We start from the raw sequence: 11,452 nt of genomic DNA on the forward strand, positions 1-11,452 counted from the left end.
AGGGGTTGTAACCCCAAAATAAATGTGTAAAGTGATACAAATTTAGCTAGTTGTGGAAGACATGTTATTAATAAAAGTATAAGAAGCTCAGTTGGTAGAGCATTGCGCTTGTAATGCAGGTTAGTAGATTTGATTCCCGTGACCATCCATAGGTAAAATGTATGCACGCATGACTTTAAAAATGTCTGCTATGTAAGCGTATCGTTTTTAAATGTGAACATGATTTTCTCTGATTAAACAACAGCTGATTCAAAGGGTGTGGGGCAGATTTCCAAATTATTCCATGGAAGATGCACTTCAGTATCCTTCGGGAGAGCAGGCTATCGAGATGAGGACACTCCTCGGTTCGCCTACTAACGAACTGACTCTCCTCAACCACTCTACCCACTTTTCGGTTTCCAGGAAATGGAGAGGAAGACGGAAGAGTCGAGGAGAGGACAGAATTTTCCCCCTTTAAACCCATTTTCACGAAAAAGTGCAGATTATTTTTTTAATATTCGTGACCCATAAACGGTGACTCTGGACATGCCGAATTGGCGACATTCTGGATAGGACCCCAAAAATAATTTAAAACCATTTTCACTAAAAAGTACATTTTTTTTTCAAATTCGTGACAAAAAAAACCGTGACTCCGGCCGGACATGCCGAACTGACGACATTGTGGATAGGACCCCAAAAATAATTTAAAACCATTTTCACTAAAAAGTACAGTTTTTTTTTTCATATTCGTGACCCAAAAACGGTGACTCCGGACATGCCGAATTGGCGACATTCTGGATAGGACCAAAAAATTATTTAAGAATATCTTGGTTGTTAGTTGCAGTGCCAGAAACCAACCACAAGATGGCCACTGACAGTGTCAACCAGCCTGTATCTGTGGAGCATCAGTAAGTACCACCTAGAGTGATTAAATCATTAGACACTGGATACATTCATTATTAGAAACATGTATAAACTAGGTAATTGAGGGTTCTAATGTTAACAGCTAGATCAGACCAAACTCTTTAAAGCTGCATTTGTGGAGTGCTGGAGGGTTTAAGGACATAATCAATCCCTGTCTGCTCTCCTCACTTGCTTCAAGATGTTCACCAATATTCCTGTACCTAAGAAGGCAAAGGCAACTAAGTGAACTAAATGACTAAATGACTTCTGTCATCATGAAGTGCTTTGAGAGGCTAGTTAAGGATCAGATCACCTTTACCTTACCCGACACCCTAGAACCACTTCAATTTGCTTACTGCCCCAATAGATCCACAGAAGATGCAATTGCCATCGCACTGCACACTGCCCTATCCCATCTGGACAAGAAGAATACCTATGTAAGAATGCTCTTCATTGACTATAGCTCAGCATTCAACACTAGTACCCTCCAGGCTCATCATTAAGCTCGGGCCCTGGGTTTGAACCCCGCACTGTGCAACTGGTTCCTGACGGGCCACCCTCAGGTGGTGAAGGTAGGAAACAACACCTCCACTTTGCTGATCCTCAACACAGGGGCCCCAGAAGGGTGCATGCTCAGCCCCCTCCCGTACTCCCTGTTCACCCATGACTGCGTGACCACGCACGTCTCCAACTCAATCATCAAGTTTGCAAACGACAAAAGTATTAGGCCTGATTACCAACGATGATGATACAGCCTACAGGAAGGAGATGAGGGCCCTACGAGAGTGGTGCCAGAAAAATAACCTCTCACTCAACTTCAACAAAACAAAAGGAGTATCGTGGACTTCAGGAAACAGCAGAGGGAGCACGCCCCTAACAACATTGACGGGACCGCAGTGAAGGAGGAAAGCTTCATGTTCCTCGGCGTACACATCACTGACGATCTGAAATGCTCCACCCACACAGGCAGCGTGGTGAAGAAGGCGCAACAGCGCCTCTTCAACCTCAGCAGGCTGAAGAAATTTGGCTTGGCCCCTAAAACCCTCACAAACTTTTACAGATGCACAATTGAGAGCATCCTGTCGGGCTGTATCACCGCCTGGTCGGCAACTGCACCGTCCACAACCGCAGGGCTCTCCAGAGGGTGGTATATGGTCTGCCCAACCCATCATCAGGACCAAACTACCTGCCCTCCAGGACACCTTACAGTACCAGTCAAAAGTTTGGACACACCTACTCAAAGGTTTTTCTTTATTTTTACTATTTTCTACATTGTAAAATAATAGTGGTGACATAAAAACTATGAAATAACACATATGGAATCATGTAGTAACCAAAAAAGTGTTAAACAAATCCAAACGTATTTTATATTTGAGATTCTTCAGGGTAGCCACCATTTGCCTTAACAAAGATGCTAGTTCTCGGTACAACCATCAAGATTAATTGTCAGATCCAACTGAAGATCTCTTTGTTTCTTGGGACCTAGAACGAGCATCTTTGTTTTGAGTTTAAAAGTAACACATTTTCCGCCATCCACTTCCTTATGACTAAAACACAGGCTTCTAGGGACGGCAATTTTGGGGCTTCACCATGTTTCATCGAAATGTACAGCTGTGTATCGTCCACATAGCAGTGAAAGTTAACATTGTGTTTCCGAATGACATCAGCAAGAGGTAAAATATATAGTGAAAACAATAGTGGTCCTAAAACGGAACCTTGAGGAACACCAACATTTACAGTTGATTTGTCAGAGGACAAACCATCCATAGGGACAAACTGTTATCTTCCGACTGATAAAATCTAAACCAGGCCAGAACTTGTCCGTGTAGACTAATTTGAGTTTCCAATCTCTACAAAAGAATGTGGTGATCAATGGTATCAAAAGCAGTACTAAGGTCTAGGAGCACGAGGACAGATGGGGAGCCTTGGTCCGATGCCATTAAGAAGGTCATTTACCACCTTCACAAGTGCAGTCTCAGTGCTATGATGGGGTCTAAAACCAGACTGAAGCGTTTCGTACACATTGTCTTTAATGTGGTAGCGCAACAGCTTTTTCTATACAATTTTGAGAGGAATGGGAGATTTGATATAGGCGGGTAGTTTTTTAAATATTTTCTGGTTTGGCTTTTTCAAGAGAGGCTTTATTACTACCAATTTCAGTGAGTTTGGTGCACATCCGGTGGAGGCATTTACTATGTTCAACATAGGAGGGCCAAGCACAGGAAGCAGCTTTTTTAGTAGTTTAGATGGAATAGGGTCCAGTATGCAGCTTGAAGGTTTAGGAGGTCATGACTATTTTCATGAATGTGTCAAGAGATCTAGGATTTTAAAAAAAACTTGTGTCTCCCTTGGTCCTAGGTCCTGGCAGTGTTGTGCAGACTCAGGACAACTGAGCTTTGGAGAAATACGGAGATTTAAAGAGGAGTCCGTAATTTGCTTTCTTATGATAATGATTTTTTCGTCAAAGAACTTCATGAATTTATCACTGAAGTGAAAGCCATCCTCTCTTGGGGAATGCTGCTTTTTAGTTAGCTTCGACAGTATCAAAATACATTTGGGATTGTTCTTATTCTCCTCAATTAAGTTGGAAAAATTGGATGATTGAGCAGCAGTGGGGGCTCTTCGATACTGCACGGTACAGTCTTTCCAAGATAATCGAAAGACTTCCAGTTTGGTGTAGCGCCATTTCCGTTCAAGGGCTCAGGTACAGTGCCTTGCGAAAGTATTCGGCCCCCTTGAACTTTGCGACCTTTTGCCACATTTCAGGCTTCAAACATAAAGATATAAAACTGTATTTTTTTGTGAAGAATCAACAACAAGTGGGACACAATCATGAAGTGGAACGACATTTATTGGATATTTCAAACTTTTTTAACAAATCAAAAACTGAAAAATTGGGCGTGCAAAATTATTCAGCCCCTTTACTTTCAGTGCAGCAAACTCTCTCCAGAAGTTCAGTGAGGATCTCTGAATGATCCAATGTTGACCTAAATGACTAATGATGATGAATACAATCCACCTGTGTGTAATCAAGTCTCCGTATAAATGCACCTGCACTGTGATAGTCTCAGAGGTCCGTCAAAAGCGCAGAGAGCATCATGAAGAACAAGGAACACACCAGGCAGGTCCGAGATACTGTTGTGAAGAAGTTTAAAGCCGGATTTGGATACAAAAAGATTTCCCAAGCTTTAAACATCCCAAGGAGCACTGTGCAAGCGATAATATTGAAATGGAAGGAGTATCATGAAAACTGCAAATCTACCAAGACCTGGCCGTCCCTCTAAACTTTCAGCTCATACAAGGAGAAGACTGATCAGAGATGCAGCCAAGAGGCCCATGATCACTCTGGATGAACTGCAGAGATCTACAGCTGAGGTGGGAGACTCTGTCCATAGGACAACAATCAGTCGTATATTGCACAAATCTGGCCTTTATGGAAGAGTGGCAAGAAGAAAGCCATTTCTTAAAGATATCCATAAAAAGTGTCGTTTAAAGTTTGCCACAAGCCACCTGGGAGACACACCAAACATGTGGAAGAAGGTGCTCTGGTCAGATGAAACCAAAATTGAACTTTTTGGCAACAATGCAAAACGTTATGTTTGGCGTAAAAGCAACACAGCTGAACACACCATCCCCACTGTCAAACATGGTGGTGGCAGCATCATGGTTTGGGCCTGCTTTTCTTCAGCAGGGACAGGGAAGATGGTTAAAATTGATGGGAAGATGGATGGAGCCAAATACAAGACCATTCTGGAAGAAAACCTGATGGAGTCTGCAAAAGACCTGAGACTGGGACGGAGATTTGTCTTCCAACAAGACAATGATCCAAAACATAAAGCAAAATCTACAATGGAATGGTTCAAAAATAAACATATCCAGGTGTTAGAATGGCCAAGTCAAAGTCCAGACCTGAATCCAATTGAGAATCTGTGGAAATAACTGAAAACTGCTGTTCACAAATGCTCTCCATCCAACCTCACTGAGCTCGAGCTGTTTTGCAAGGAGGAATGGGAAAAAAAATTCAGTCTCTCGATGTGCAAAACTGATAGAGACATACCCCAAGCAACTTACAGCTGTAATCGCAGCAAAAGGTTGCGCTACAAAGTATTAACTTAAGGGGGCTGAATAATTTTGCACGCCCAATTTTTCAGTTTTTGATTTCAAATATCCTATAAATGTCGTTCCACTTCATGATTGTGTCCCACTTGTTGTTGATTCTTCACAAAAAAAATACAGTTTTATATATTTATGTTTGAAGCCTGAAATGTGGCAAAAGGTCGCAAAGTTCAAGGGGGCCGAATACTTTCGCAAGGCACTGTATTTTATGTATACCAGGGAGCTAGTTTCTTATGACCATTTTTTATTTATTTTTTAGTGGTGCGACTGCATCTAGGGTATTACGCAAGTTTAAATTTAGCTCCTCAGTTAGAGTACAAAAATCGGTGAACCACCTAACGTCCTTGGGAAGGTGGAGGGAGTCTGAAAGGGCATCTAGGAATCTTTGGGTTGTCCGAGAATTTATAGCAAGGCTTTTGATGATCCTTGGTTGGGGTCTGAGCAGATTATTTGTTGCGATTGCAAACGTAATAAAATGGTGGTCCGATAGTCCAGGATTACGAGGAAAAACATTAAGATCCACAATATTTATTCCACGGGACAAAACTTGGTCCAGAGTATGACTGTGGCATAGGACCGGAGACATGTTGGACAAAACCCACTGAGTCGATGATGGCTCTGAAAGCCTTTTGGAGTGGGTCTGTGGACTTTTCCATGTGAATATCAGTCACCAAAAATGTGAATATTATCTGCCATGACTACAAGATCCGATAGGAATTCAGGGAACTGGGGAACGCTATAGCTATAAAAAGTGATTGAGTAGGCTGCATAGATTTCATGACTAGAAGCTCAAAAGATGAAAATGCATTCTTTTTTTTTTTTGTAAACTGAAATACGCTATCTTAAATGTTAGCAACACCCTCACCTTTGCGGGATGCACAGGGGATATGGTCACTAGTGTAACCAGAAGGAGAGGCCTCATTTAACACAGTAAATTCATCAGGCTTAAGCCATGTTTCAGTCCGTCCAATCACATCAAGATTATGATCAGTGATTAGTTAATTGACTATGGCTGCCTTGGAAGTGAGGGATCTAACATTAAGTAGCCCTATTTTGAGATGTGAGATATCACAATCTCTTTCAATAATGACAGGAATGGAGGTTTTTATTCCAGTAGGATAGCTAGAGTGAACACAGCCATGTTTGTTTTTTCCCAACCTAGATCAAGGCACAGACACAGTCTCAAAGGGGATAGCTGAGCTGACTACACTAGTGGCAGACTCCACTAAGCTGAAAGGCTGGCTAACAGCCTGCACCCTCTCTCATGGTGGACTTAGAGCCCTGTCTATGTTCATAGATAAGATGAGAGCACCCCTCCAGCTAGGATGGAGTATGTCACTCCTCAGCAGGCCAGGCTTGGTCCTGTTTGTGGGTGAGTCCCAGAAAGAGGGCCAATTATATATTTTGGGAATGGCAGAAAACAGTTTTCAACCAGCAATTGAGTTGTGAGACTCTGCTGTAGAGCTCATCACTCCCCCTAACTGGGAGGGGGCCAGAGACAATTACTCGATGCCGACACATATTTCTAGCTGATTTACATGCTGAAGCTATGTTGCGCTTGGTGATCTCTGACTGTTTCATCCTAACATCGTTGGTGCCGATGTGGATAACAATATCCCTATACTCTCTACACTCACCAGTTTTAGCCTTAGCCAGCACCATCTTCAGATTAGCCTTAACATCGGTAGCCCTGCCCCCTGGTAAACAGTGTATGATCGCTGGATGATTCTTTTTAAGTCTAATACTGCAGGTAATGGAGTCACCAATGACTAGTGTTTTCAATTTGTCAGAGCTAATGGTGGGAGGCTTTGGCGTCTCAGGCGCCGTAATGGGTGGAGGACAGACCAAAGGAGGCTCGGCCTCTGACTCGTTGCTTCATGGGGAAAACCGGTTGAAAGTTTGACGGCTGAATGAGCGACACCGGTTGAGCATTCCTACAGCATTTCCGTCCAGAAGCCATGAGAAAGTATGGCGATCCTCAACATAAGGCAATCGTCCTTCTGTATATTATGAGTACAGCGACTGTAAATAGAGGGCATAATGTTAATGTTACTACTTAGCTTCGACTGGTGGAGGTCGTGTAGAATCATGTCCAGATAAAGCATCCGGGGTGAAAAAGTTGAATGAAAAGTCAAGTGAGGGGGGAAAAAAAAAAAGAAGGTAATTACAAAGTAAAAACCGTGAAGTTTGCAACAACCCGCACAGCAGCACGTAAACAAGTCCACAAGTTGTGACCGGAAATTCAATTGGAGTTGAAATGTTGCATTTTAACACTGCTGTATCAAAAGAGGAAACTATGGTTGATTATTTTGCCAAATAAGTGATAACAAGATGTGGGACTGGACTGAGCTCAGGTGTAGGGCAAATCCACGATAACAGAGTGATGCGGACACTCAGATTTTTCACTTTAAAATGTGTCAAACAAAAACCAATGATTTCAAAGTAAAACAAACCATACAACGCTTTGCACAATGACTACTTTTAACAATGTGCAATCATTGGTTGCACACACATTTTAAAGTGAAAAATCTGACTCTCAGCATCACTCCAATACTGCGAAATTGCCCTGTACCAATCCACGGCACTTGTCAGTCAGCTTGGCTCAGTATTGAACAGCATGCCATCAATTCAAGCCCAATTCACCTCGTGGAGAGCTATCCTCCTATAGGTTCACGTCATCTCTTACCTACACTACTCATATTGTTTAGCAATGATTATCACATACATTCAGTACAGAACCATCTTTCTAACCAATAATAGAAGCTTTGGTTAAACCACATAGCTAGCTCACATTAGCTAGTTAGCTTCCCAGCTAGCTGACGTTCACCTAGCTTGCCTCATCAATAGCCTGTTTTAATAACAAGACCAAATAACTGCCTACCTTCAATATTGAAATCATAGTTGTTCAACCCTAGTCTGAAGGATATTGAGTTACACTCCCCAATGTGTTGAAGACAGTGAAGCTAAATATTTTAATTTGGCTCTATACTCCAACATTTTACATTTGAGATCAAATGTTTTGCACGAGTGTCAACTTTTACCAGGAGGGTATTTTTATACATATGTTTTACCGTTTTAGAAATGAAAGCACTTCATGTATCTAGTCCCCCCATTTGAAGATGCCATAAGTATTTGGTCAAATTCACATACAGTATGTATTACATTTAGTCAAAAGTAAAGTATTTGGTCCCATATTCCTAGCGCACAATGACTACATCCAGCTTGTGACGACATACTTGTTGGATCAAATACATTTTATTTGTCATGTGCCGAATACAACAGGTGTAGTAGACCTTACAGTGAAATGCTTACTTACAAGCCCCTAACCAACAATACAGTTAAGAAAAATAGAAGAATATGTCAAAGTAAAAAACAGATAAGTAAAAACTAAAAGTAACAAATAATTAAAGAGCAGCAGTAAAATAACAATAGCGAGGCTATATACAGGAGGTACCGGTACAGAATCAATGTGTGGGGGCCCCGGTTAGTTGAAATATTTGAGGTAATATGTAGATAGAGTTATTAAAGTGACTATGCATAGATAATTAACAGAGAGTAGCAATGCAAATAGTCTGGGTATAATAGTCTGGGGCAATGCAAATAGTCTGGGTAGCCATTTTAATAGCTGTTCAGGAGTCTTATGGCTTGGGGTAGAAGCTGTTTAGAAGCCTCTTGGACCTAGACTTGGTGCTCTGGTACCACCTTTCGTGCGGTAGCAGAGAGAACAGTCTGACTAGGGTGGCTGGAGTCTTTGACAATTTTTAGGACCTTCCTCTGGTATAGAGGTCCTGGATGGCAGGAAGCTTGGCCCCAGTGATGTACTGGGCCGTACACACTACCCTCTGTACTACCTTGCAGTTGGAGACCGAGCAGTTGCCATAACAGGCAGTGATGCAACCAGTCATGCTCTCGATGGTGCAGCTGTATAACATTTTGAGGATCTGAGGACCCAGGCCAAATCTTTTCAGTCTCCTGTGCGGGAAAAGGCTTTGTTGTGCCCTCTTCACAACTGTCTTGGTGTGTTTGGACCATGATAGTTTGTTGGTGATGTGGACTCCAAGGAACTTGAAGCTCTCAACCTGCTCCACTACAACCCCGTCGATGAGAATGGGGCCGTACTCGGTCCTCCTTTTCCTGTAGTCCACAAACATCTCCTTTGTCTTGATCCCGTTGAGGGAAAGGTTGTTGGTCTGGCACCACATGGCCAGATCTCTGACCTCCTCCCTATAGGCTGTCTCATCGTTGTCGGTGATCAGGCCTACCACTGTTGTGTCATCGGCAAACTTAATGGTGTTGGAGTCATGCCTGGCCGTGCAGTCATGAGTGAACAGGGAGTACAGGAGGGGACTGAGCACGCACCCCTGAGGTGCCCCCTTGTTGAGGATCAGCATGGCGGATGTGTTACCTACCCTTACCACCTGGGGGCGGCTCGTCAGGAAGTCCAGGATCCAGTTGCAGAGGGAGGTGTTTAGTCCCAGGGTCCTTAGCTTAGTGGGCACTACGGTGTTGAACGCTGAGCTGTAGTCAATGAATAGCATTCTCACATGGGTGTACCTTTTGTCCACTTGGGAACGGGCAGTGTGGAGTGCAATAGAGATTGCATCATCTATGGATCTGTTGGGGCGGTATGCAAATTAGAGTGGGTCTAGTGTTTCTGGGATAATGGTGATGTGAGCCATGACCAGCCTTTCAAAGAACTTCATCGCTACAGAGGTGAGTGCTGCGAGTCGGTAGTCATTTAGGCAGGTTACCTTCATGTTCTTGGGACAGGGACTACGGTGGTCTGCTTGAAACATGTTGGTATTACAGACACAGTCAGGATGAAACTATCAGTGAAGACACTTGCCAGTTGGTCAGCACATGCTCGGAGTACACGTCCTGGTAATCGTCTGGCCCTGCAGCCTTGTGAATGTTGACCTGTTTAAAGGTCTTACTAACATTGGCTACGGAGAGAGTGATCACAGTCATCCAGAACAGCTGATGTTTTCATGCATGTTTCAGTGTTACTTGCCTCGAAGTGAGCATAGAAAAAATTTAGTCTGGAAGGCTCGTGTCACTGGGCAGCTCGTGGCTGTGCTTCCCTTTGTAGTCTTTAATAGTTTGCAAGCCCTACCACATCCGACGAGCATCAGAGCCAGTGTAGTACAATTAAATCTTAGTCCTGTATTGACGCTTTGCCTGTTTGATGGTTCGTTGGAGGGCATAGCAGGATTTCTTATAAGCTTCCTGGTTAGAGTCCCACTCCTTGAAAGAGGCAGCTCCCCCTTTTAGCTCAGTGCGGATGTTGCCTGTAATCCATGGCTTCTGGTTGGGGTATGTACGTACAGTCACTGTGGGGACGACGTCGTCGATGCACTTATTGATGAAGCCAGTGACTGATGTGGTGTACTTCTCAATGTCATCGGAAAAATCCTGGAACATATTCCAGTCTGTGCTAGCAAAACAGTCCTGTAGCTTAGCATCTGCATCATCTGACCACTTTCTTTATTGACCGAGTCACTGGTGCTTCCTGCTTTAGTTTTTGCTTGTAGGCAGGAATTAGGAGGATAGAATTATGGTCTAGTTTTTTCCCCTCTGGTTGCACATTTAACACGCTGGTAGAAATTATGTAAAAAGGATTTAATTTTCCCTGCATTAAAATCCCCGGCCACCAGGAGCGCCGCTTCTGGATCAACATTTTCCCCTTTGCTTATGACTGTATACAGCTCACTGAGTGCGGTCTTAGTGCCAGCATCGGTTTGTGGTGGTAAATAGATAGCTATGAATAATATAGATGATAACTCTCTTGGTAAATAGTGTGGTCTACAACTTATCATGAGATACTCTACCTCAGGCGGGCAAAACCTCAAGGCTTCCTTAGATTTCGTGCACCAGCTGTTGTTTACAAATATACATAGACAGCCACCCTTGTCTTACCAGAGGCCGCTATTCTATCCTGCTTAAAATGCACAAAACCCGCCAGCTGTATGTTATTCATGTCGTCGTTCAGCCACGAATCGGTGGTGACAGTACAGTTTTTATTACATGTCCCGTTGGTTGGATATACGTGCTCGTAGTTAATCTATTTTATTATCCAATGGTTGTACGTTGGCTAATAGGACCGATGGTAAAGGCAGATTACCCACTCACCCTTGGATCCTTACAAGGCACCCAGACCTACATCCCCGATATCTCAGTCTCTTACTCCTGCGAATGATGGGGATCAGGGCCTTGTCGGGTGTCTTTAGTAAATCCTTGACGTCCGACTCGTCAAAGAAAAAATCTTCCAGTATGGTTGAATAATCGCTGTCCAGATATCTAGGTCTTTTCAGTTATAAGTGACAATGGCAGAAGCATTATGTAGAAAATAAGTTACAAATAACGTGAAAAAAGCACACAATAGCACAATTGGTTATGGGGGGCCATATAATGACAGCATTTGCAATTAGTTTTGGTTGTTTCAGATTGTGTTGTG

Source organism: Oncorhynchus clarkii, chromosome 21 (assembly GCF_045791955.1).
Source record: "Oncorhynchus clarkii lewisi isolate Uvic-CL-2024 chromosome 21, UVic_Ocla_1.0, whole genome shotgun sequence".
In the NCBI taxonomy this organism is placed as follows: domain Eukaryota; kingdom Metazoa; phylum Chordata; class Actinopteri; order Salmoniformes; family Salmonidae; genus Oncorhynchus; species Oncorhynchus clarkii.